Source organism: Cuculus canorus, chromosome 9, assembly GCF_017976375.1.
Source record: "Cuculus canorus isolate bCucCan1 chromosome 9, bCucCan1.pri, whole genome shotgun sequence".
Classification (NCBI taxonomy): Eukaryota; Metazoa; Chordata; class Aves; order Cuculiformes; family Cuculidae; genus Cuculus; species Cuculus canorus.
The window spans coordinates 1,660,019-1,686,846 of record NC_071409.1 but is presented as its reverse complement, the minus strand read 5'-3'; the positions used below and the strand labels follow the sequence as shown (position 1 = coordinate 1,686,846).

Sequence of the window (26,828 nt, the reverse complement as noted above, 5' to 3'; positions counted from 1 at the left end):
GACTATTTAAAATGGGCGTAGCTTGATCTCACTCATCAAGATACCAGTTTGCACAGAACGAGTCACTGACCTACTCCCATAGCAAAAAAGGTTTTGTCCGGTACTGAATGAAAAGCCTCAGCCGCGCAGTGTCAGCGAGAGATCACCTTTGATAGGTAACATATATAATACACGTTTTGATAAAAGGCATGAAGAGCTGTACTTGTTTCCCAGCACTTCTACTCACTCCATCTTCCTGAAAATCAAGATTGAAGAGTTATATATTAATGCATTTTGACTATCCAACCGTAGTTCTCCCAGAGGAGACATCTTTCAAGATTATACAGTGTGATAGTCCTGAAATTGTTGTAGAAATTTGTAGATATTTCTACAGCTGTCTGTATTCGTAGGTTCTGATCACCAGAACATTATGATTACTCACCTCCTTTTGCTCTACTAAGATTCGCCTAAGAATTTATCCGCTAGTAAATCATATATTTCTAGGCTTAAAGGCTGTTATGTTAGTCTGGGGTCTTAATGTTTCAGATACTCCAACTACTGATATGTATCCTTAGCAGATATTACAAGAGCAACCGCCGCTTTTATATCTGGCCAGAGGAACATCTGGATTTCTAGTATCCAGAGGTTTTAAGGTCCACTCTGTTGTCACCTGCTAAGGCAGAATTGTACTTTCTGTGCTTTTAAAAGGAAAATTGTAAAAGGAAATTGTCACAGAGAGGCTCCTTATCAAGGATGCGAATTGGCAAATGAGTATCTTTCGGTGCAGAAACTCTTTCGAACGCTTTTGTCTTTTGGACCTAAAATGAAATAAAAGACTGAGAAACTGCTGATATACCTACATTAATTTCAACTGTTTATCTGTGGGACCAGCCTGGAGGAGAGAGGAGGGGAAAATGGCTTTGTAAAAAGTTTGACAAAAAGGATTTAAATATGGCTTCTTCTTTGATTGGATGGTTGTTATTTTTCTTGAAGATTTTTTTTACCTGTTGCCTTTATATCTCCTTGAGTCCATTTCCCTGGCAAGCTCTGAAAGAGAAAGAGTGAGGAGAGCTTTTATGCCAAGATGGTTTCTCCAAGTTCTTACTTATTCCTGCTTCAGAGTAGCTTTATCAGTAATTGGTTTGGGTGTGTTGGCAGTGCTTGATAGCTTTGAGCTGGGTTTGTGCAGTCAAACACATTTCCATAATCTACAGAATATTGTTTTCTTAGATCTTGTTTGTTTTTTTCCGAGATAACTTTTTTCCCCAAACATTGAAATGTCTGACATTTACTGTTCCAATGTAATACAATTTATGGTGTAGCTTAGGTAATGTTTAGAGGAGTAAAAGCCATACATGTGCTGTGCTTCCTACTAATTGCAGAAGTACTCCCAGTACTTCTGGAATAAAACAGGAGAGCCTAATTAATAAAGGGAAAGTCATCCCGAAGGTGGTTTGTGCTTATAAATATCATCCTTATAAAGTGTCATTTGATGAATACGTAACATATTCTGAATCCAAACCCCATTGTAATGTCAACAAATCGTGTCATCAGACCCGACCACTGGTGAGGAGTTTAGCCAGCAGGTCTAGAAAGTGCTGTGGCACACAGCAGTAACTGGATTTTGGGGTAACTTCCCATTCACCCACAAGCGTAAGCCTCTTCCAGTACTCTGAAAATTCTGCAGCTCAGCAGGAGGAAGTGTCAAAATGCTGTTTGCCTCTGATGAACTCGATGTGATGGTTTGGGAGTGGATGTTTCTATTGCAGATGGGGCTGTGACCACAGGAATTATTTTGGATAGAACCCACAATGCAAAGATGCCGTAAGCTGGTGAGAGTGGGTTTGGGAGTTGAAAATCCGGGAGAGGTAAAACTGAAGGAAGCCACCAATCTTCGTGTAGAAGAAGATTCTGAGTACAAAAGATAAATAAACTGTTCTGCTTATTGACTGTGCTAAGGACAGCGTCCTGGGCTTAGAGCAGGGGAGAGCTCGGACAGAGCATGGAGCAGGAGAGTTATGTGCTGAAACAGATTGTGTAGGAAAGCAACGGAGGCTTCAGTCAGTGGAGATTTGTAAGAACAGGTGGGACACAAGATTCTAGATCCTCTTTATGCTGACAAAAATAGAATACGGTTCTGGTCACAGCAACAGGAGTACCAGACTGTGCGCTGGTTTTCAAAGAGTCATGGTCAATGGCTCAAAGTCCAGATGGAGATCCATGACAAGTGGTGTCCCTCAGGGGTCCGTACTGGGACCGGTGCTGTTCAATATCTTTATCAATGATATTGACAGTGAGATCGAGTGCACCCTCAGCAAGTTTGCAGATGACACCAAGCTGAGTGGTGTAGTTGCCACACCAGAAGGACGAGATGTTATCCAGAGGGACCTGGACAGGCTGGAGAAGTGGGGCTGTGTGAACCTCATGAGGTTCAACAAGGCCAAGTGCAAGGTCCTACGCCTGGATTAGGGTAATCCCCGTTTTTAGTACACAGTGGGAGATGACGTGATTGAGAGCAGCCCTGCAGAGGAGGACTTGGGATACTGGTTGATGAGAAGTTTGACATGAGCTGGCAATGCGCACTCGCAGCCCAGAAGGCCAACCATGTCATGGGCTGCATTCAAAGCAGAGTGGCCAGCAGGGCGAGAGAGGGGATTCTGCCCCTCTGTTCCTTTCTTGTGAGACGCCATCTGCAATACTGTGTCCAGTTCTGGAATCCTCAACATAAGAAGGAGATGAAGCTGTTGGTCCAGAGGAGGCTACAAGGATGATCAAAGGGCTGGAGCACCTCCCATATGGGGACAGGCTGAGAGAGTTGGGGTTGTTCAGCCTGGAGAAGAGGAGGCTCTAAGGAGACCTTATAGCAACCTTCCAGTACCTGAAGGGGTTACAAGAAAGCTGGAGAGGGGCTATTCACAAAGGCTTGTGGGGATAGGACGAGGGGGAATGAGTATAAACTGGAGAGGGGCAGATTTAGGCTTGATATAAGGAAGAATTTCTTCGTGATGAGAGTGGTGAGGCCCTGGCCCAGGTTGCCCAGGGAAGCTGTGGCTGTCCCATCCCTGGAGGTGTTCCAGGCCAGGTTGGATGGGCCTTGGGCAGCCTGAGCCAGTGGGAGGTGTCCCTGCCCATGGCAGGGGGGGTGGAACTGGACGATTTTTAAGGTCCCTTCCAACCCAAACTGTTCTGTGATTAATAGATCCTGTGAGTCTATGTTCAGTGCCCCTGGGTCTCCTAGGCTTTGCCACAAGAATGATGGGGTGGTGACCACAGCACACTAATGAAACCGGGGCTGGGCCAAGGGGCAGAGGTCTGTGAAGTGGTTTGGGCTTCCTAAAGAACCAGCAGACAACATATCTGGTTGCTCCTCTTGGATGCCAGAGCCCTTACATCCTCGTAAAGATATTCAGAGGCTAGAGGAGGATGGATGAGAAATTCAGAAGTCTGGGAAGCCTTGGCTCTCAACTGCTCCTTGCTGTTAGCTCAGGCCATGGGTGTTATCTCACGCCAGAGCAATACCCCATGCTGTTGCTTTGATAAGAGAGGGGAAACATGCACACCCTGAAAAGAAATACTTTTAGCTGCCTTACAGTTACAGAACAAAACCTATTTTTCTTCCTAGTTTTGTCATTCCTCTTTAAATGTGACCATTACTATGAATAATGTAAATGAGCATTTGCCACCTGGGGTAAGGCTAACTAAAATGTTAAATGTGGCTTTAAATGGCCTGTCAACCACCACTTTGTCATGTTGCATATTGCAGCCGTAGCTTGTTTAACTGAAAGGTTGCTTCCTGCTGCTTCGCAGCCACTGGGGTAGCACAGCCAGAGCTGGGTGTGCTGAGCATGTGAGCTGCGTGCCGCGGTTACCGGTGATTAATGGATGTGGTTATAAATAAGTGTGTATATATGTATAGTAATCTTTGAAGAAGATTATAAAGTGCAATGTCAAAGTGAAAAATCTGACACTGGAACATCTGTGAAGAGGTAGCAACCCCCTTTGGATCCTTTCGCTGTCGCTCCTTCGTATCATCAGCTTCTGCTGCTTTGTTGCAATCCGTAGCTGCTAATGGGTTTATAGGAAAAGGATGCTCAGTGAGGGAGGCTCTAAAATGGTGTTTAGTGTTTGTGTGGAGAAAAAGATTTATGTCTCTTTAAAGGGAACTGTGAAAACGCATTTGTCAATATGCATGAAGTAAACGAAGAAGCAGATATGTTTAATAGGTTGCTTGTAGAATGAGAATGCGGTTCCCCTCTGAGACAGCCTGTGCCTGTGTATGTGATGCTTTTTTCTCCCCGCTGTACGAGCAGTGCAGTGATACCAGTACCCCCGCAGGCTCTGAGTGCAAGCACAGGATGCTGAGGGGGACTAAATGTGGGGTGAGTTTGCTGTTGTGGAAGCTCAGCCCAACCCCTTGAGTCTACTGTCCTGTTCCTGCCATCCGTCCTCCATTTCCCATCTCGCTGTGACTTTCGTGGGTGCAGATCTGTTCACAGTGGTGCATGGCAAGGCAAGAGACAACAGGCAGACACTCAGGCACGAGAGGGTCTGACTGCTTAAAAGGATAAACTTTTCCCCTACAAGGACAGTCAGGTATTGGGACCTGTTGTCCAGGAAGGGTGTATCTTCTCCATTTCTGGAGGTTCTGAAGCCCAGTTCAGGTAAAGCACTGAGCAACCTCATCTGATCTTACTGCAGACCCTGCTCAGAAGCCTCTTCCAGCCTGGATTACTGTGTGACCGAGTCCTTCCCTGCCTCAGTGGCTGCGAGGACTCTTAAAAGGAGTTGGGCTGGAGATTTCTGTTGCACAAAGGGGTGTTACACAATTGTTCTGGTCGCAGGTGTAAAGATTTGACTGTAGGATAGGAAACCAAAGGTAAGCAGCAAAGGAAGTGCAAGGTAGCATGGGATGGGGAATCTGTTTGGAAGGTTACTGGGTTTGGAGTTTCTCCACTGGGAACAGTGTTAACAGCCCAAGGAATCCATCCCTTGTCAGTCAGCCTTGTCTTTGCATGAGACCTGAGCAGATCTTCATGTTGTCATGGGCGTACTGAGCAAACCCTGCTGCGATGTGCTCCCTGTCCCTCTGAAAATCTGCCCAGCCCATTTCAGGCACGGAAACGCCACCATCAGAATGGAGAAAGGACTGCCAAGACAGATCCAGGCCTCCCACCTTCAACCAGACTGCAAAATTAACGAGGTTCACAGAGGAGAGAGTTAGTCTGTACCCTGAAGCACACGGTCAGTGCAGTGGGACCAGGAGGAATTGCTGTCTCGGTTTGGTGCCTTACAGGACAGTGGCAGTGAGAGAAAAGCAGGTGTACCTGTGCAGGCTTTCTGCCCGCTGTGCTGCTGGAGGGTGCTTTTCCTTCTCTGTCGCACATGCCCTCTGGGGGCAGATGCTCTGCTCCTTCACTGTGCAATAAGCTGGAGACTTCTAAGAGAGCCTGAGTGACTTGGATACCCCACATAATTGAACTGGGTTCCATTAGGCTTCTTGTCCCAATTTAGTACAATTGCTTAGCCGATATATACTTTAATTCCTGGCTGCAGAGCAGCATGCAGGCACTAATGTGTTGCACCAGACACATTTTCCCCCAGATGACTTTGGCCGCTGAGGCTCCCATCCTTCTTCTGTTTAGGAAGGATTTAATGGGAAGGAGGAGCAGTGCTCGATATTACCTTCCCTGTTAGTGAGTTATCAAGACTTCAAAAGAAATTGCCATGAATGCTGGTAAACCAGTGTCCTGACAGAGGGAGCAGAAGATGGAGTACCAGGTAACGGCTGCGGCAGCCCACCCACTGGCGTTAGCAAACGCACTGGCCAGTTCTCAAGCAGCCATCTGTCATTGCAGCGGTCAAAAAGACTACGTACTCCTAGTAGACTTCAGTCTGTGTGGTGCTCATGCTGCCGGTGCTCAGACACTTTCGCCTCTTCCGACTATTCTCACTGACAGAATAAAAATTAGAAAGTCTGGCACTCAGTGGGGAGGCACTCATAAAAACGAGGTGATTGTAAAATAGGTGTTTTCAGTCTAAGGAACTGTGATTGGATCACACTTCTTATCTGCCAGTTTGAAATCTGAGGATATTCCCTGTGTGGTTTAACATTGCCTCTTTCAAGGCACTGCAGATGATTTTGAGGGATAGTGGTAAGGAGCTGGAAGTAAAATTGCAGAGCGTGTGAGGGGTTTGGAACCCCAAACCCTTGTTTTATCTCCTCTTAAGAGCTCCACAAAATGTTACCATCAAAAAGAGAGCCACTGGCACGGAGAAAACAGGAGCATGCAATACGGGGAGTGTAAGGCAACTAGAAAGGAAAAAGGTTATGAAATGCCTGACACTTAACAAATGGAAAAGGGGGGAAGACTTTGGGCTGTAAAGCAGTAACTGGAAATTCAGTGTAAGGAGGAATAGGAGAGGTTGGAGTCAAAGTCATCAGCAAGGCAAGCTGAAGACCTGGTTGGGGGGCACAACGGGTAAATTAAAACACAAGAAATATGTAGCAGTTGGAACAGATTCCTAGGACATGGTGACATTGCCAGGGAAAGCATGGAAAAGGCAGCTTTCAGTAGACATTTGTTATCTTCTAGTTGAGGAAAGGCAAGGTGATGTATCCTTTTCAAATGAGAATGTGATGTTTTCATCTCTTGCGTTGAAGAGTGTGTTAAACCTCAGATAGAGAAGTTACATTTCTTGAGTTTGGTGAATGTAGATTAACTTGCATCCTGTAATTGGAAAAGAGCTGGCCAAAGACTGATGCTAAGGGGGTTTTTGTTGGGTTTCTGATGCTGTTGTTCTGTTTTTCAAACCTTCTAGAACCCTGGGAGAGTTTCAAGGCACTACAGGGAAATTAATGTTTTAGAATTTGAAAAGCAAAAATGGATTGATCCCTGTAAATAAAATTCAAGTAAATATAAGTCAAGTTGATATCAGACTTGGACAAGACAAAAGAAGGGCAAATACACAAATCTTGTAATAAACAATTAAAATATTTAAGTTCTTTAATTAATACTCCTTGGTATTGCTTTGTGGAAAAATGGATATTGTTGAACAGTTTTTGGTAGTGCTGTAAAATTATTTCATTAAATTAATAGTGTTTGTAGTTTTGCTTGGTACCTTGGAATATTTTGACTAAGAAACAATACAAGGTGACCTTCATTCCTTCTGAGTTTTATTTCTGGCTGATAGGCGTTGAACTCTGAGTACAGCCAACTCATTACCATGCTGATGTGCTTGTAGGGAGAACCTGCCTTATTTTTTTCAGTGACCTGAGAGACAACCTGAAGGCTCTGAACAAAGCTTGCGGATGTCAGGGCAGCTCTGGAGTTATAAATAATGAAAAGGCCAAATCACTGTCCCGAGAGTAAGAGATACAGACCTGTTGTAATATGGCAAAATGAAAATGTCTATGCCTAGGAACAACGAAGGCAGCACACTCATTTGAATGTGGGCAGAGGCTTTCCCTCACATATAAAAGTTAAACGTAATTGCTGAATATTTAGAAATTCCACTCCCAAGGAGCAGTTCTTTTCCCTGTTCAAGCCCAGGGCTCACACCTCTGCTGCTTCCAGGACTTTACACAGGCAGGAGAAGGTTGAATCGGAGACACAGCATTGAAACATGTGGTGATAGGACGAAGGGGAACGGGTACAAACTGGAGAGAGGCAGATTTAGACTGGACATAAGGGGGAATTTCTTACCCATGACAGTGGTGAGGCCCTGGCCCAGGTTGCCCAGGGAAGCTGTGGCTGCCCCATCCCTGGAGGTGTTCCAGGCCAGGTTGGATGGGCCTTGGGCAGCCTGAGCCAGTGGGAGGTGTCCCTGCCCGTGGCAGGGGGTTGGAACTGGATGGGCTTTAAGGTCCCTTCCAACCCAAACTGTTCTATGATTCTATGAAACATCACCAAAAGGACTGGAAATCCATTGTGACTACAGAAACTGGAGCTTTTGAGTGAAATGAGGGAAAGGAGGACCATGTCCCTTTATGAGCTGCTGTGTGAGGATCCAGTCTTGGTAACAGACCATTTCAACCAGTAAATGTGTGAGAAGACCCAAGATTTGGGGTATATAGCTGGGCATGTTAAAAATTTTGAAGTGAATAATGGTGACAAATATTCAGGAGTAGGAAAATATAATATGCAGAAAAATCTTTCTGGAAGTGTGCTTGGACACTTCACTGCTGGCAGTTTGGAGACCAAAGCTGACCGTGCTGTCCAAGGTATGAACTGCTCCAGACAACAACTGAGCAAACACTTCAGGCCTGCGGTGTGCAGGAGAACATCTCAGCAATTGCAGCACTCCATTCTGGCTGCACGATTGGTGTCTTCAGGATGGTGTGAAGCCGGGCAGATGCAGTAGTGAAGGAGCTGATCATCTGAATGAATCCCCTTTAACCACTTGAATTATGAGGATAGGATGCTTCTCACTGTAATGACACTCAAACTTGGCTCATCCTCATCAGTGTGTCTGATGTACTGTGGGCCTATTAGCAGAATCTCAGGGGATGCTAATCAAGTTGTCTTTTCATCTCCTAGCTAGCAGCACTTTTAAGGAGGCACTGAGACAATAGCTGAGCACATCACTGCTCTTCATTTTTTGGGGAGGTGATGGGGGACGCTTCAAGTCAGCAGTTAGTACCCAGCAGTAGATCTGGAAGACAGTTGTCTTCCCTGTTCCAGTAAAAGTAGTAGTGGAATGACACCTCCTATGGGAGCAAAATGAAAACTGAGTAAGACATTCATCCTTTTATTAATTCCCAGAAAATTAAATTAACGAAAAACTGAATCAAATGTCTCCTGAGCAAAGGATTAGTCATTGCTTATTGTCTGGAGAGTGAAAATAGTCCCCCTGCAGTTGGTATTCAGCCAGTACCAATCTCCTTGTGTTTCTTGGCTCTATAAATCCTTAACACGTTAAGCGTCTAACTTCCAATTTTTACCAGCTGTCACCACCACTATTTTGCAACTTGAGGTTAGTTCTTTGATGCGTTATTTCAGTGCAGCACTGGATTCAGCTGTGGCATGCCTTCCTCACCCTCCATGTGGGCAAGCTATAACAGGAAGAGCATCTGGAAAACTCTTGACCTTGGTGTTTGCTTATGGAAAGTTTATATATAAATTGGGCTGTTAGGGAGAGAGGAGAATTCTGCTACTGGTGTTGCCAAGTATGGAGATAGGAAATCAGCTGTCGTTTTCACAGGATGGCAGTCAGTAGAAATAAAGAATATGGTAAGCAAAACTAGTACCGTGGAATCTCAAACTGCTTAGAGGAGGCTGTGTGCAGTGCAACTAGGAACACCTGCAGGATGTTTGGTTGCCTGATAAATATGCATATAATATCTTAACCCTTCCTTCCTTATTGCCAAGCTTTCAGAAGGTATTGTAGCACAATCTGACCCTGACCCATCCCTCCCAGCCCCAGAGTGTATTCAGCAGTCAGTGTCTGTCGAATAAATTTGTCGGAAGCGATCATTAGATTCACTCCCCTGGGTCACAGGCCCCGCTTCTGCAAATTCTGTGGGACTGGGCTTAAGGCTGGTTTCTGAGCTGAGTCCTCTAGGAAAAGCTGAGCATATGCATGACTTTTTGCAGTGTTGGAGGAACCCAGCGAGGCATCAGCAGCACAGGCTTCAATGTGCTGATGCTCCACTTTAGGGCCTTCAGCTGTAAATTGCATTATAAGTTGTTATGATTTGATCCTAAGGTCAAATGATAAGGCATCATCAAAATAACCTTGAAGTACTAGGAAAGGTCATCGTGGCTATTTCTCTGCATCTCGGATTCTGCAGGGAAAGGCTTTTTCCTGCATGCTCTGGGATGCTGTGTTGGGTGTGAGGTACTGTTATGACTGAGATAAGGAGCTCCCCAGCTTTGTGTTTAGTCTTTCCCAGCCCTCCTTGCTCTCTTCCAGTGTATTTTGCTGTTAGACACCACACAAAGACACATGAGCTCAACTAAACCTAGAAACCATGGGGCTTTAGGTGCTGTCAGATACGGCAGTATCTGTATCTTTGCTCTCTATGTCATTAACAAAGCAACCCTGTCATCCCATCTTTCCACTAGGAAAGGAGAGCTGGGAGAAGGGAAGCTGAGCTTCCGTGCCCACTGCGATATAGTGAGAGCACACACCAGAGCAGGCCAATTTGCAAAGTGCAGTATTAGAACCATTTAATTTGCCCTTTCAGGAAAATACAGGTTGAAAAACCGAAACCCCAGCCTTCCATCAAATATCTTCATTCATCAAGGATTCATAACTGAAGGCAAAAACATAGGCTGTCCATTCAGCACAGTCAGAGAGCGTGGGAAGAGAAGTCATTCCTTTGCTTCCCGGTGACACACATCCACATGGAGTGGCTTTATCACAGGCGTGAGAGGGGAAGAGAGAAAATTAGCCCCGAAGTCCACTTCTTCTTGTCAGACAAGAGGACAGCAAAGTGCTGGGAAGAAGGCGAATGGAAGATGAGCATCTGAATTCTTGTACCAACTCACTTGGCCAAGATTAGCTGAGAAGACAGGGAAGTAACTCCCTACTTCACAGGCACCGATTGCTGCGGCTCCTCTGTCTGGGGCAGGTGGAAACCAGGAGAGCTGAGATTCCAGCCCTTCATGGGCAGAAGCGTAGCAGCATTTAACTCTTTGTGAAGAGCCCAAGACAGTTTCTTAAGCTTCCCTTTAAATCTTAACACTGTGACAGCAATTTTTGTTCTATGTACTGGGCTTTTCTGCTATCACTTTGGTGGTGTTTTTGGACCACATCCTGCTGCCTTCTGGATTTGGATGAAGAGGATTACCGTCAGTGAAGGTTAGCACGTGTAACAGGGAGTAAGGGGAACCTCTAAACCTTCTGAATTGCACCATTGTTCCTTAGCAGCATTATGTGGTGTAGCCAGCCATTAATCACTCCCGATTCTTAAATTATGAATTGTTAATGAGTGCAGAAGAAACACATTACAAGTGAAAAGTGGATTTCATTATTAAAGCCATTTTAACTTCATCTCAGGAGATAAGAAAATAAAGTCTGATTTTCTATAACAGGAAATAATTACGAATGTTAATCATTAACCTGAAATTGTGGATTTACATACATTGTTTTCACAAAGAGCAAAAAATATTCAAGGTTTGCCATTGTCCTTATATTTTAAACACAAGAAAAAGCGATGTGTTTTTAGAATCAGGGAGCCAAAATTTGGTGGGGCTGCTGGCCTGAAATAGCAATTTACTTTTTGAGTAGTCTCCATGGTACCAGTGAAGGTTCTTATTTTGGAATGATACTACTTGGTATGTATAAAAGTATCAGACTTTGAATACAAATTACCTGATACACTTGAAATAGTTTAGGTCATGCTGTGAGTTCCCTTTGGCCCTGTATGAGAATAGGTCCCAGCGTATTCCTTAGATGCTTTGTATGAATAATCACCCTGTAGAGGAACAACCAACCTTCTTTCAGATCTTGATTAAACTTGCGTTCAGTGTAGGTTACTTCTTAAAGCATTTAAAATGTTTTCCTTCTTATAGTGGTAAAGGATTTGTTGTGATCACAGCAGTAATTTCAGTGTTTGCAACTGGAAGGAAAACAAAACAGCAAATCTGCACTCGCGTCGCACCTCGTACGCATTCCTGTGGGCGGAGGTCACGTTCATCTCAGTGGCGTTCCTGCACTTTCATTGCCAGAAACCAGAGCCTTTGGAGAAGAGGAGATTCAATAGGAAAGGAGGGGTAGCAGCAATGAATGAGCCTGGGAGGAGGTCTGCAGTAAAAAAAAAAGAGATTAGACAGACTTGGCTGCTCTAATGAAGAGAACTGGAAGAGAAAAATAAAAGTGATAGGAAAAGATAAGGGGAGCTTAGAACAGACCCGCAGGGTGGAAAGTGAGGACACAGCACCCAGTGTTTCTGCAGGTTCATAAAGAGCCTGGCACAGTTGTCATGGGAGGTTTGAACAACCCTGCTATTGACTAGAATAAGAATTACAGAATGACTGGGGAAGGATGAATGTTTCTGGTGGTTATTTCAGGACTGTTTTCTTGCTGCTTTTTCTTAAGAAATCAATAAGATCAGAAGTTGTAGTGGTTGGAAATGAACACTATGACAAAAGACAGAGCCTTCATCTGGGGGAAAATGGTCATTATACCGTCGGATTTGTTTGAGGTACTTGTGAAGAAATGTTCAAAGGCAGCAGCACAGAATTATTGGATTTTTAAAAGGTAGATGTGAGGGAATGAGAGAAGGCTGGGATGAAAGTGATCCAAAGAACTGTTGTCGAAAAATTCCACCTTAGAGCAGTCAGATCTAGGGCCTGTAGAGAGGAGTCTCTTCATTATAGAACTCCTTTTACTGTTAATAGTGGCAAAGAAAACTACCTCTGTTGAGCAGGAAAATTAGTGTTTAATAAGATACCAGGTTAGATGGGTGAAAATGGAGTGAAGAGGGTGAGGAAGGGTATTTCACCATATAGAACATCTTCAGGGACAATGAAAGACCTTGTCTGTTCTCATGGTATAGCAAGGATTTCTGGCTATATGCATCCTCCAGCAAATACAGACATTTTAGAGGATCTAAATAATAATCTAATACAGACATTTTAGAGTGCCTCTACTCACTTTCAGGACTTCAACTGCCCCCACCTATCCCCATATCCCCTCTGAGTGGAGATCTGGTAGTCTGGAAGGTGCAGCCTGGGACCTTATTACCTTTTCAGCAGTTTCCCATCCTTGCCTGCCTTTTCCAGCCGTCTCCCGACACGAGCTCTGAGCTCTGGGACTTTTCTCTCTGCAAGGAAAGCAGCGAGAAAGAACAATTCCCTCAGCAAGTGCCATCCCTAATGAGCTGTGCTATATCTTGCTTTGCATGGCAGTGCAGGAAGGAAGAAGGATATCTTTGAACATTTCTCAATGCACAAAAGAAATGAGGCAAGATAATGTCGCTTTTATTAAAATAAGTGGTGGCTAAAAAGGCAAAGTGAAAATCACTCTTGTAGATTTGAATTAGTACCGAGTTCCTTTTTATGCAAGATTTCCATTTATAATAAGTTAATAAATGAGAAAGCAATGTCTAATGTTTTTATAACATGACTAGTGTGTGTTTATAGACCATTATAAGAAGATCAGATAAAGTGCTATAGATGGTTACCTGCTGAGGTTATGATCAAGCTGTGTGACTCTTCAGAGCTGATCATTTTTTAAACATTTATCCCTTTTCTGAATCCTTAACAAGCCTTGTGCAGAACCTTCACATGGAATAAGACTGAATGTTCAGCGAGATACAGCTGTGCCACTCGGTGCTGGTTCTCGTGCTCTGCAGCCTGCCATTGCCCTGGTTCCTGCCAGGTGGAGCTGCCGCTGGAGGCAGACCAGGGATGGGGCAGTTTCTGCTTTGCAGTAGCAGCATGGGGATTTGGGAAGTGGAAAGGGAGTCATAGAATCATAGAATCACTTGGTTGGAGAAGACCTTTGAGATCTTCCTTTGAGATCTGTTCCGGAAAAGGAGCTGGTGGGGGGAAAAGCCAGCTTGGTGGAGCAGGGAGATCTCAAGATGCGTCAATAACAAGAAGAAGCTCTATGTGCTTTGGAGGAAAGGACAGGCATCTTGGGTGGACTACAGGGACGAAGTGAGATTGTGCAGGGAAAAAATCAGGAGGGCCAAGGCCCAACTAGAAATAAAACTCGCTAAGTCTGTGAAAGACAACAAAAAGTCTTTCTACAAGTACATTAACAGGAAAAGGAGGACGAGGGAGAATATCCAGTCTCTATTGGATGCAGAAGGAATAACAGTGACAGGGGATAAGGACAAGGCCGAGGTACTAAATGCCTTCTTCGCCTCAGTCTTTAATAGCAAAGAAAGTTGTTCCTTCTGTTTACAAATTCAAGAGTTAGAGGGGCAGATTGAGGCTCCCATGATCCAAGAGGAGGCGGTTAGAGACTCGCTTGCCCAGCTAGACGCCCACAAGTCTATGGGGCCGGATGGGATCCACCCAAGAGTATTGAAGGAGCTGGCGGATGTCCTTTCCAAACCCCTATCCATCATCTTCCAGAGGTCCTGGCTGACTGGGGAAGTTCCACTGGACTGGAGGCGGCTGATGTTGTGCCCATATACAAGAAGGGTTGCAGAGAGGATCCGGGGAACTACAGGCCTGTCAGTCTGACCTCAGTGCCAGGGAAAGTCATGGAACAGGTGATCTTGAGTGCTATCATGAAGCACACGCAAGAGAACCGGGTGATCAGGCCCAGTCAACATGGGTTTACAAAAGGCAGATCTTGCCAAACTAACCTGATCACCTTCTATGACAAAATCACTCAACTACTGGATGGGGGAAAGGCTGTGGATGGAGTCTTCTTGGACTTCAGTAAAGCCTTTGACACAGTTTCTCACAGCATTCTGCTTCAGAAACTGTCAGCCTCTGGCCTGGACAGGCGCACACTCTCCTGGGTGGAAAACTGGTTGGATGGCCCAGAGTGTGGTGGTCAATGGAGTTAACTCCAGCTGGAGGTCGGTCACAAGTGGAGTTCCTCAGGGCTCAGTACTGGGTCCAGCTCTGTTCAATGTCTTTATCAACGACCTGGATGAAGGCATCGAGTGCACCCTCAGCAAGTTTGCAGATGACACCAAGCTGGGAGGAAGTGTGGATCTGCTGGAGGGTAGGGAGGCTCTGCAAAGGGATCTGAACAGGCTGGACTGCTGGGCCGAGACCAATGGGATGAGGTTTAACAAGGCCAAATGCCGGGTCCTGCACTTGGGGCACAACAACCCTATGCAGCGCTACAGACTGGGGGAAGAATGGCTGGAGAGCTGCACGGAAGAGAAGGACCTGGGGGTGCTGGTTGACAGCCGACTGAATATGAGCCAGCAGTGTGCCCAGGTGGCCAAGAAGGCCAACGGCATCTTGGCTTGTATCAGAAATGGGGTCACCAGCAGGTCCAGGGAGGTGATTCTCCCTCTGTACTCAGCACTGGTGAGACCGCACCTTGAATACTGTGTTCAGTTCTGGACCCCTCACCACAAGAAGGATGTTGAGGCTCTGGAGTGTGTCCAGAGAAGAGCAACAACGCTGGTGAGGGGGCTGGAGAACAAGTCTTACAAGGAGCAGCTGAGAGAGCTGGGGTTGTTTAGCCTGGAGAAGAGGAGGCTGAGGGGAGACCTTATTACTCTCTACAACTACCTGAAAGGAGGTTGTGGAGAGGAGGGAGCTGGGCTCTTCTCCCAAGTGACAGAGGACAGGACAAGAGGGAATGGCCTGAAGCTCTGTCAGGGGAGGTTCAGGTTGGATATCAGAAAAAAATTCTTCACAGTAAGAGTCATTGGGTACTGGAACAGCTGCCCAGGAAGGGGGTCGAGTCGCCTTCCCTGGAGGTGTTTAAGGAACGGGTGGATGAAGTGCTTAGGGACATGGTTTAGGGAGTGTTAGGAATGGTTGGACTCGATGATCCAATGGGTCCTTTTCAACCTTGTGATTCTGTGATTCTGTGATCACTGAGTCTACCTGTACCCATCCACTACTAAACCATATGCCTGAGCACCTCATCTGCCCATCTGTTAAATCCCTTCAGGGATAGAGACTCCACCACCTCCCTGAGCACAGAGGCTGCCAGAGCCTGAGAACCCTTTCAGTGAAGAAATTTTTCCTGATCTGAACCTTCTTTGATACAACTTGAGGTCATTTCCTCTGTCCTATCACTTGTTATGTGAGAGAAGAGCCCAGCACCCTCCTCTCTACAGCCTCCTTCCAGGGAGCTGCGGAGAGCAATAAGATCCCCCTCAGCCTCCTTTTCTCCAGGCTGTGATACCCCAGGTCCCTCAGTCACTCCCCATAACCCTTGTTCTCCAGCCCCTTCCCTAGCTCTGTTCCCTTCTCTGGACACGCTCCAGCCCCTCAATGTCCTTCTTGTAGTGAGGGACCCAGAACTGAACTCAGGATTCGTGGTGTGGCCTCACCAGCACTGGGCACAGGGGCAAAACCACTTCCCTGGTCCTGCTGGTCATGTTGTTTCTGATACAAGTGAGGATGCCATTGGCCTTCTTGGCCACTTGGCCACACTGCTGACTCATATTCAGTTCCTGTCAACCAGCACCCTTAGGTCCTTTCCCCAGAAAAGAGGGACACGGGTGAGCTACACTGATTCATTAGCCCAAATACCGTGTTTGCAGCTCACACCTTGAGGGACTGTCAGCACGCTCGAGGACTGATTGTGCTCATCTGGGCACGCTGCAGCATCCCCACCACTGTCCCCACTTGCAGTTTGTTGTGAAACAGGGAAAATATGCAAAAAGCATTACCTGGATAAAACTTTCTAATTATCCCTCCTCGGAAGTCTGTGTCCCAAAGGAGTAGGAAGAGGGAAGGAGATTGCTTCTCTTCCTTTTCAGGATCAAAACGCTTCATGCCAGTTTTGCTGGATTCCACCAGCCCGTGTTCTCCATCTTGGAGACCACATCAGGCCCCGTGTTCTCTTTGTAGCTGTCTTCATGCTCTGTCGGGGCCACAAGCTCTTCCCCCCTTCCAGAGCTGTGGTTGCCTCTAATCACGACCGGCCCGGATACGGTGCAGCGGTGTGAAATGGAGCTGGGATGTGCCTCTGTGCGTGCTCAGGAGCTGCGTTTAGGCTCACACCAGGACCTTTCCTGTGCTCAGCCTCACATCTTACTGATTCCAGATTTGAATTCCATAAACTGACTTCCCCAGCTTGCCCTTGGAACTCCTGCCTGCGGGCTGACTGCTGCTGATCTGCTTCCCTCGGTGCTGTAGGAGTTCCCCGTGCTGCAGTGGGTGCTGCTCTGCGCCTTCCTTGTCGTCCTTGGCTCACCTTCCCTTGCTGAGCAGCCCATTCGTGATGCCTTTTGAGGTTTCATAAGATGAAACTCTGAGTTTTCATTTCTTTTTCACCTCCGTAGTTTTGAGTGCTTTCTCCATTTTTTTTTATAAGATACCAGGAAATGGAGAGGGCTACACAGGTGTTCTTGAGTCCACAGAGGCGACAAAGGTGATCCAAGGGCTGGAGCATCTCCCGTACAAGGACAGACTGACAGAAAGTTGGTGTTGTTCAGCCTGGAGAAGAGAAGGCTCCAGGGAGAGCTTAGAGCGACTTCCGGCACTGAAAGGAGCTCGAGGAAAGCTGGGGAGGGGCTCTGGATCAGGGAGTGCAGGGATAGGACGAGGAGGAAAGGTTTTCAGCTGAAAGAGGGGAGATTTTGTTCAGACATTAGAGAGAAATGTTTTACTGTGAAGGTAGTGAGGCGCTGGCCCAGGTTGCCCAGAGCAGCGGTGGCTGCCGCATCCCTGGAGGTGTTCAAGGCCAGGTTGGATGGAGATTTGAACAACCTGATCCAGTGGGAGGTGTCCCTGCCCATGGCAGGAGGGTTGGAACTGATGGGCTTTAAGGTTCCTTTTAACCCAAAACACGCTATGACTCTTGGTTGTATTTTGAGGTGCTTTTGCAGTATAGGATGACTTTTCTTCCTGTTTGCATCTTCATTGATTCTCTTTTACAAAGGTATGCCAGTTGTGGACTTTGCCTCTCTAATTGGTCTGAATTTTTCTTCATCCTCTACCCCCAGAAGTCTGCAGTGAGCCTCTTTCGGGCCATGGGCTTTCGCTTACTGCCTCCTCTCATCTGCCCTTCTCTGCAGTCTTGAAAGCTTTCCACTTGGGGGGTTCAGCGGAGAGCACCTTGTGGCTGGTACAAGTGGCAAACAAGTCAAACACCACTCTTAATTACAGATGCTGTTTTGGAAAACAATTTAATTGTTAAGCAGATTTTCAGTAAAGAAATCTTTCCAAACTGGCTCCTGTGGTTTAGACTCAAGAGTGAGACAGGTAGCTAATGCTTGACCTTGAAGGTTTGCGGGGTTTGTTTTTTTTCTTGGGGTTGTGTGTGTTTGTTTGGTTTTAATATATAACAGGAACAGTTGTTTTAACATGTAAAATGAAACTGCAGTGTAGCAAACTGACCTATTTATGTAGACCTTCCTCTGGGTGTTGCTTTGTTCATTATTTTTTATGATATGGAGCGGAAACTGAGCAGCTTTATACAAATAATAATCTTTTAGCCTCCAGAATCTCATAAAGTAAATTTCTTCTTGTCTCCAAATATTTCCTTGAGAACAATTCTGGGCTTAATGTCCCAAAGATTTCAAAAATAATAACAGTTGATAAGGGCATCTTTTGCAGAGTTAGGATAGCAGGAGGTATATGGCTTGAATGTAGCCGTTTCATACCCATTACTGCAAGGGTTTATAAAACCCAGTTTTTGACAGTGTAACCAGGAAAGCCATAAGAGTTATCTGATTGGAATTTTGGTATATTTAACCAAGAAGCCTTATGTGACAACTGACATCTCTTGAGCTCCTTGGAAAGGAGAGACAGGTTTCCAAGGGTCAGAAGTCAGTGTGGCATTGTGGAAGTCAGTTTGCACAACCCAGCTCAGAGCTCACCTGTTTGGGCACACGGGCGGACAACTGGGCTTGGAAAGATCTCACTTGCAAGTTTGTTCTTTGTTTCACTGCGATGTGAGGATATGAGCTTCTGTCCCAGCGTGGGAAGTGAACTCGTGAACTGCCTTATGAACAAAAATACTTCCCAGAAGAATCTGGACAAAATTGTGGAGCATGATTTAATGCAAGAAAGAGGGCAGGCACCGAAAGGTCAGCGTGATGACAGATGATATTTCACTCGGCTTAGACTTCTGCAGCTGTTTGCTGCTGTGGGAGGGCAATGGGGGGACAAATCCCAGTAGTAGTGTATCAAGAGACCATGTCAGTATGTCATGTGGAAGTGTTTGCTTATGGGGGTGTCCACCTGGCATCTAGTGATGCTCACAGGAACACTTCTGCTGGCTCTGCAGCCCTGGGGAATCAATAGATTTATGGTCTTCCAGGCTGTAGAAACTGTAGTGTGGATTTATGGAGAGGCAGGGAAGCCAAAAGCAGGCTAAAAGTCTTCTTCCTCCCTCCTTTACTGTCGTTCAAAATTATTCCCATGCCACGTGATGGAGGAGACACCTTCATGGCAACTGTAGTGTGGATTTATGGAGAAGCAGGGAAGCCAAAAACAGGCTAAAAGTCCTCTTCCTCCCTCCTTTACCGTTGTTCAAAATTATTCCCACGTCGCATGATGGAGGAGACACCTTCATGGCAACTGTAGCTGTAATGGCATATGAGGTTCAAGGCATACAGAGCTGCCTGATCGTGGGAATAATCAAGGACTCCCTTCAAGAAGCTGCAATGAGGAAAAAGATCCCCAGGTTTGCCTGTTACCAACCTGCTTTCTTATTCCAGGGAGGCAAGACACAGGCATATTAACCTGCACACCACGTCTTTATGACCTACTCCAAGATTTATGAAGGCATGAAATATATAGGGCTGGGAAAGAGGGGCTCTTAATTCTTTGCAGATGGCCATGCTTCAGCCTGCTCTGTGTCCTGTGGACGTGTCCTGCAGGTATGTCCCAGGCTCTGCTGTGCTTTAGGATAAATGGTTGTTATTGTTCCATTTGGGGTCAGTGAACCACGCCAACCCAGCAGCTGCAGTGACCCAGCGTGGTGCAGGGGTTTCAGGGGATTCTTAATGAAAGAACTTTGTGCCCAATAGTGTCTCTGTTCCACATTCTATACACAGCTTGCCTGACATGTATTTTCTTAGCAAAGAAGGGATCGCTGCTTACTTGGGTGAGGCTGCACAAGTGATTCTTGTTGCAGTTATCAGTGTTGATCTTAATCTGCAAAATCTGGTGATTATCATATTCATCAAAACAAATGACATCTTTTCCGGACAGATTAATTAAGGGGAAAGGCATAAGTCGGTGTGATAGATCGTTCTTACAAAAATGTGACTTTCCTGGAATTGTACCTTAGTAAAACATATGCTACTCTGACTTATGCAGTTTTTATCATTACCATAACTGAATATGCAGAAGACATTAACCCTCAGATACCCTCAGAAGTTATTAAGCAAAGTGGACACAAATTATTTTAAATTCCCCTAATTCCTATTTTGCTCAAATTTGCCCCCCCCCCCCCATTCTTTGGAATGAAAATAGAATGGGAAATACACTACAGAGAACAAAAAAAATATGATGTGACTTACTGCATTTTAGAAGGCAAAAGAAAAGCCCCTGTCAATGGCTGAAGATCTTATCCTGCTCAAGTTTTTTTTTACTAAGTAACTCTAAAAGTGTGTGGTTTGTGGAAGGCAAGCTGGGGAGGCTTCTCTTGAGATTGTTGGTTTATTCTTAGTGTTGAGCACAGTGCTTCATGGTTTTTTTAGCACTCACAGTCTTATTGTAGACAAGCAACATCTTAGCATAGGGGCAACAAGTATCTTTATGTTTAAAGGTGGTTTCCCCTCTTTAATTGGTATAGTTGTGGTGGTTGCTGGGTATGGAAACCAGAGAATGCCCCTGGCCAGGGAGCAAAAGGAAGTTGGCTAACAACGGTAAGAGCAACTTGATATGTGAAATACAGAGTTCAGACTGGCACAAGGAATAAAGACTTTCAGCTGTCTTTATTGGTGGTCACCCACCTGCCTGTCTAGTAAAGGCGTCTGCACGTCCTATGATCTCCTGTCATCGGGTGGGGCTGTGTGGTGTCCTGGGATGGGGCTCTTTCACTTCCTTCTCTTGCTGCTCCTCTATATGATGTCTACGTAGTCTTTGGGCGGTAGGAAAGGCCAAGACAAATTGCCATGAGAGTCTAGTATTAAGACGCTCACCTGAGATGTGGGGTGGCAAATCTCTGCTCGATTGGGACACGACAGGCTGAACCTGCGTGTTTGCAGGGAGAGGTGTCTGATCCCCTGAGAGGAGTGGGATTGACATCTCTCCCAAGCTGCTCCTGTCAGGTCACATAGCTCCCTCTGCGTGAGAGTACAACTACTGCTGCTCCTCTTCTGCTTGTGGTCGGGCCTGGTTGGTGCAACTGCTCTCTGTGTCCCTGTGAGCGAGACACTTCACCCCAGTGCCAGGATCAAGGCAGGAGGTGCCAGCTTTGCAGCTGCCAAGACAGAATGGCCAACTGGACGTGGCCAAGGCAAAAACTTCTTAGTGTTTAGGGAAAGCCAAGGTCTTAAACACATCCAGGCAGAAGAAGGGTGTAACAGGCTCTCAGAACCGCAGTTGTGTGTAAGAGTTAAATGTAGATGGCACGTGTGCCTCTCACTTTCTCCTTGTTTAACAGTCTCCAAATCTTTTTTTTTGGATGTAGATTTTGGCCTTTCCTGATTATCTCCTCTTGCTCTCCGCTACGTTGGCAGTTCTGTTCAGAAAGGCACACTCCTGCCTACCACCACGCATGTTGCTTTAAGGAAAGCATTGTCGTAGCAATTGCAGATATCTTTTCACTCAGATGTATTTGTGCATATAGGATCACTTAAAAACTGTATCTCAAAGTGCTGAGACTCGCCTTCCTGCATGTATCAACGATCCTGAATAAGTAATGAAGTGAAGGTAGTTAAGATGCAAATGTAAAATATCTTATTTTCAGCATGGCTTGCATTAAGCTGTTAATTTCCATTAGCATTAATGAGAAAATACACCCAAAGGCTTTCCCCAGGCAAGGGTTCTGATCCTCCTAACAATAATTCCCCTTTTACAGTGTCTTTCCATCAAGGATATTTGTATTTTGCAAACTTAATTAAGAATTAATTAATTAACAATATCTCTGGAAGGAACAGCAAATGGCATTTTACCATGGAGTGAACGGAGGTTGCCCTGTGGTGTGCGGGACTCCTGGCTCCGATGTTGAAATCTGAACTACTTTTGTCACCATCTTCAACTTACTGAGGACTTTTGCAAGTTTGTGTCCAATGTAAATCCACGTTTACCATTTGCAGTATCCCTGCTTTAATATTGGTTTACTAAGTGGGTGAGTGAGAGCTGTCCTTCTTAGCCAAGTCTTACTCATGACTGTGAAAGAATCTCACTTGCACACAGCAGTTCTTTGTCTTATTTGTTATGATTCCAGTTTGTTAAATCATAGAATCATAGAATCACCAGGTTGGAAAGGACCCACTGGATCATTGAGTCCAACCATTCCCAGCACTCCCTTAAACCATGTCCCTCAGCACTTCATCCAACCGTTCCTTAAACACCTCCAGGGAGGGCGACTCAACCACCTCCCTGGGCAGCTGTTCCAGTGCCCAATGACTCTTTCCGTGAAGAATTTTTTTCTGATATCCAACCTGAACCTCCCCTGACGGAGCTTCAGGCCATTCCCTCTTGTCCTGTCCTCTGTCACTCTGGAGAAGAGGCCAGCTCCCTCCTCTCCACAACCTCCTTTCAGGTAGTTGTAGAGAGCAATAAGGTCTCCCCTCAGCCTCCTCTTCTCCAGGCTAAACAACCCCAGCTCTCTCAGCTGCTGCTTGTAAGACTTGTTCTCCAGCCCCCTCACCAGCTTCGTTGCTCTTCTCTGGACACACTCCAGAGCCTCAACATCCTTCTTGTGGTGAGGGGCCCAGAACTGAACACAGTATTCAAGGTGCGGTCTCACCAGTGCCGAGTGCAGAGGGAGAATCACCTCCCTGGACCTGCTGGTGACCCCATTTCTGATACAAGCCAAGATGCCGTTGGCCTTCTTGGCCACCTGGGCCACTGCTGCCTCATGTTCAGTTGGCTGTCAACCATTACCCCCAGGTCCTTCTCTTCCGTGCAGCTCTCCAGACACTCTTCCCCCAGTCTGTAGCCCTGCATAGGGTTGTTGTGCCCCAAGTGCAGGACCCGGCATTTGGCCTTGTTGAACCTCATGCCATTGGCCTCGGCCCAGCGGTCCAGCCTGTTCAGATCCCTTTGGAGCCTCCCTACCCTCCAGCAGATCCACACTTCCTCCCAGTTTAGTGTCATCTGCAAACTTGCTGAGGGTGCACTCGATGCCTTCATCCAGGTCATTGATAAAGACATTGAACAGAGCTGGACCCAGTACTGAGCCCTGAGGAACCCCACTTGTGACTGGCCTCCAGCTGGAGTTAACTCCATTGACCACCACTCTCTGGGCCATCCAACCAGTTTTCAACCCAGGAGAGTGTGCGCCTGTCCAGGCCAGAGGCTGACAGTTTCTGAAGCAGAATGCTGTGAGAAACTGTGTCGAAGGCTTTACTGAAGTCCAAGAAGACTCCATCCACAGCCTTTCCCCCATCCAGTAATCGAGTCATTTTGTCATAGAAGACAATGAGGTTAGTTTGGCAAGATCTGCCTCTCATGAATCCGTGTTGACTGGGCCTGATCACCCGGTTCTCTTGCATGTGCTTCATGATAGCACTCAAGACTGTTCCATGACTTTCCCCGGCACTGAGGTGAGACTGACAGGCCTGTAGTTCCCCGGATCCTCTCTGCAACCCTTCTTGTATATGGGCACAACATCAGCCAGCCTCCAGTCTAGTGGAACTTCCCCAGTCAGCCAGGACCTCTGGGAGATAATGGATAGGGGTTTGGAAAGGACATCCGCCAGCTCCTTCAATACTCTTGGGTGGATCCCATCCGGCCCCATAGACTTGTGGGTGTCTAGCTGGGCAAGCGAGTCTCTAACCGCCTCCTCTTGGATCACGGGAGCCTCATTCTGCTCCTCTAACTCCTGGGTTTGTGCACAGAGGGAACAACTTTCCTTGCTATTAAATACCCAACAGATCTGCTAAGACTTCTATATCTGCATTTGTAGAAATAGCAGACAATTCTAATAAGTTAGTTGCAGAAACAAATTATATTTTGGCTGTAAGTTGTGGCTGACGCTATGAAACAGTACTCTGGGATACCTACCTGGTGATTTCCTACCGGATATTCTCTGTCTCTATGAAGAGCCTCGCCGTTGTGTTAGTGGCTAGCTAATTTCTACATATTCATTTCATGTCGTATTTATTCCTATAGCTCATTCAGATTTGTTAACCAAATTCACAAATGATGGGGAATATGTTGTTCTTTGCAATTAGGATGATTCACCAGTGGCATAACTATTAGGAGATTAGGAAACTGAGAAATTACACCCTTCTGCTTCAGACGTGTGAACAGAGATAGTAGGAAAGCGATAGGATGAGAAAGAAGGGGAGAGTCAAAACACTGGGGATGGGGAGATGAGAGACAGTACACTGAAACAAGAGAAGTGATTATAGCACACAAGAAGGGCTGGAGAAGCTGCTTTCCTTAGAGAAAGGTAAAATAATGAAGGAATAAGTAAAAGAAGTATTTTATTCTCCATGAAGGGTAAGAACGTAAAGCATATTAGAATGCTTGAATTGTGAGGGCTGCAGAAAGTAAGAAATGATGGAAACCACTGACAGAGTTGGGCAGATCTGTGCATGGGGAAAGTATTCTGGTCCCACTTGGGAAGAAGGGAAGTCTGATCTGAGCCCTGTTAGGCGAGCAGATGCTGATGTTCACAAAATGGGTGAACACAATATACTGATAAGCCCCTGCTGCAGTGTGTGGCTGTTGTTCTCTGGTTTGCTCGGTTGGGCACGTTACACTCTGGCTGTGCAAGTTCCCCATGGGAAAGCTCAGAGTGCTGCGAATGCCTCGGAAGGCTGTTCCCATGGAGTGAATCTGCATTATCACTACCAAAGGCAGCAGGGAAAGCGTGTGTGTTTGGAAGTTCTTGTAATCCACCTTTCTTGTAATTAAGTCTAGACATAATAGCTGAGGCTCATTTGTGCACTTCCTGATGCTAATAGCTTACTCTTTTAGTCTCACAGAGGGGAAAAAGAACTATGGACACATCCTGTTCTTAAATTAAAGCTCTATGGAGACTAAATATTTTTTCTTCAAACCACTTGTCACAAGACAATGTCCCTGACTTTGGGTGCAGAGGCAGCCGCCTGTTCAAAGTCAAGGATTTTGTCCACCTTGCTCTTCTCACCTTGTGCATTGACTCCAGGCATATCTGAAAGTATTCCAAACTGCCAAAAGTTGCTGTTGGATTTGCCTCTTTCTCCCTAGAAAGATTAGGTCGTTGAGTGCCCGGCATAAACTCTTGGTTACTGATTAATGCCTGTTAACTTAGGGAAGTTAGTATTGCATAAAGGAGTTCCAAGGCCAGAAATCTGAGAAGAAAAGAACTTAACGGGTGAAGGTGGTCCTCGAGATACATGACAAGCTGGAGTCCTTAAGCAGATAATGAGTTTACGTGACTTGGTGTGAAAATGTCTATGGAGACTTGAAAGCAAAGTCTGTAGTCTTTTATGAATTTATTTTATAATCCAAAAAGAGAAATAAAACCTGTATTTCCTAGTCCTACCGAGTTCAAAAGTGTTCTCCATCTGGTTTGTTCCTGTCTGTCTCTGATCACCTTATAGGTTGCTTCTTCACCCTGAGCAGCCTGCATGTTGAACAATATCATCGCTTCAAGTTGTATTTTGGATTATTTCTTCCTTAGAGCTCCCATTCATACAACTGTATGATCACATGAGCCTCAGCATTCATTTTAATGAGTCTGGCTGGCATTGCCTAGCTGGAAATCTGAGAAGTGGAACCTAAGGACTCCAATCTGAAAGGAAAATAAAAATACTTGAAATTGTTTCTCTTTTAGTTCTTCAACATAAATAATTGGAATCATAGAATAGTTTGGATTGGAAGGAAACTTAGAGATCATTTATCTCCAACCCCCCTGCCATGGGCAGGGACACCTCCCACTGGCTCAGGCTGCCCAAGGCCCATCCAACCTGGCCTGGAACACCTCCAGGGATGGGGCAGCCACAGCTTCCCTGGGCAACCTGGGCCAGGGCCTCACCACCCTCATGGGGAAGAAATTCCTCCTTATGTCTAATCTAAATCTGCCCCTCTCCAGTTTATACCCATTCCCTCTTGTCCTATCACCACAAGCCTTTGTGAACAACCCCTCTCCAGCTTTCCTGTATCCCCTTCAGGTACTGGAAGGTACCTCTATAAGGCCTACTTGGATGCTTCTCTTCTCCAGGCTGAACAACCCCAACTCTCTCAGCCTGTCCTTGTATGGGAGGTGCTCCAGCCCTCTGATCATCTTTGTAAACTCCTCTGGACCCGTTCCGGCAGCTCCATATCCTTTTTATGTTGAGGATTCGAGAACCGGACACAATACTCCAGGTGAGGTCTTACAGAGAGGACAGAGAGGGGCAGAATCCCCTCCCTCCCTGCTGGCCACGCTGCTTTGGATGCAGCCCAGGACACAGTTGGTTTCTGGGCTGCGAGCGCATGTTGCTGTCTCATGTCGAGCTTCTCATCAACCGGCACCCCCAGTCCTTCTCTGCAGGGCTGCTCTCAATCACATCATCCCCTATCGTGTACTGAAATCAGGGATTGCCACAACCAAGGTGCAGGACCAATCCAATTGGATTATCCTCTATTAAGATAATCGTGTAACTTTTGTGGGATCTTAACTTTTATATAGCTCTCGATTAACATTATTGAATTACATCTCTTAATTTGCATCGTAATATTGCATCTTAGAAATAACCGAAAAAATAAATTCCACCCCTTTTTCTACCTGTTCCTCTTTTCAGTCAATTCATTTGAATTTTAAAGTCTTGTTTGGAGAAGACACAATTCCAAACTGTAATTAACATGTCTCTGAGCAGTTTTGTGCTGGTTGAAGTCACTAATCCCTTTCTGTCACCCTGTGTGAAGTTGATCCTTGTCTACTTCCACATATTGATTACAATTAATAAAAGCATTACACAGAACCTTTATCATTTCAAAGGATTATCCTTTTATGTTTCTCGTTCTGACTTCTTTTTTGAATTAACTTGTTTGTACGCGAGCTGATCTATGAGCTGTTTTTTTAATTTTCTTTAACAGAGATGTTGCACAGCAAATTGGTTTCTTCTGAAAAAGGTTTCGCCTGATCCAGTGGGAGGTGTCCCTGCCCATGGCAGGGGGTGGAACTGGATAATCATTAAGATCCCTTCC

The 26,828-nt window shown here is 45.8% G+C and overlaps 2 long non-coding RNA genes across 3 annotated transcripts in view; one reads left to right on the top strand and one right to left on the bottom strand.

The window, feature by feature from the left end:
* The window catches only part of LOC128853016 (uncharacterized), a 376,001-nt gene that overhangs the window by 218,176 nt on the left and 130,997 nt on the right, over positions 1 to 26,828 (top strand). The window lies entirely within an intron of this gene.
* On the bottom strand, positions 10,193 to 16,460 carry LOC128853017 (uncharacterized). Its single transcript, XR_008451225.1, has 3 exons — positions 16,250 to 16,460; positions 12,670 to 12,748; positions 10,193 to 11,727 (listed from the first exon to the last, which is right to left on the bottom strand). It is a non-coding gene; the product is annotated as an uncharacterized LOC128853017 (long non-coding RNA).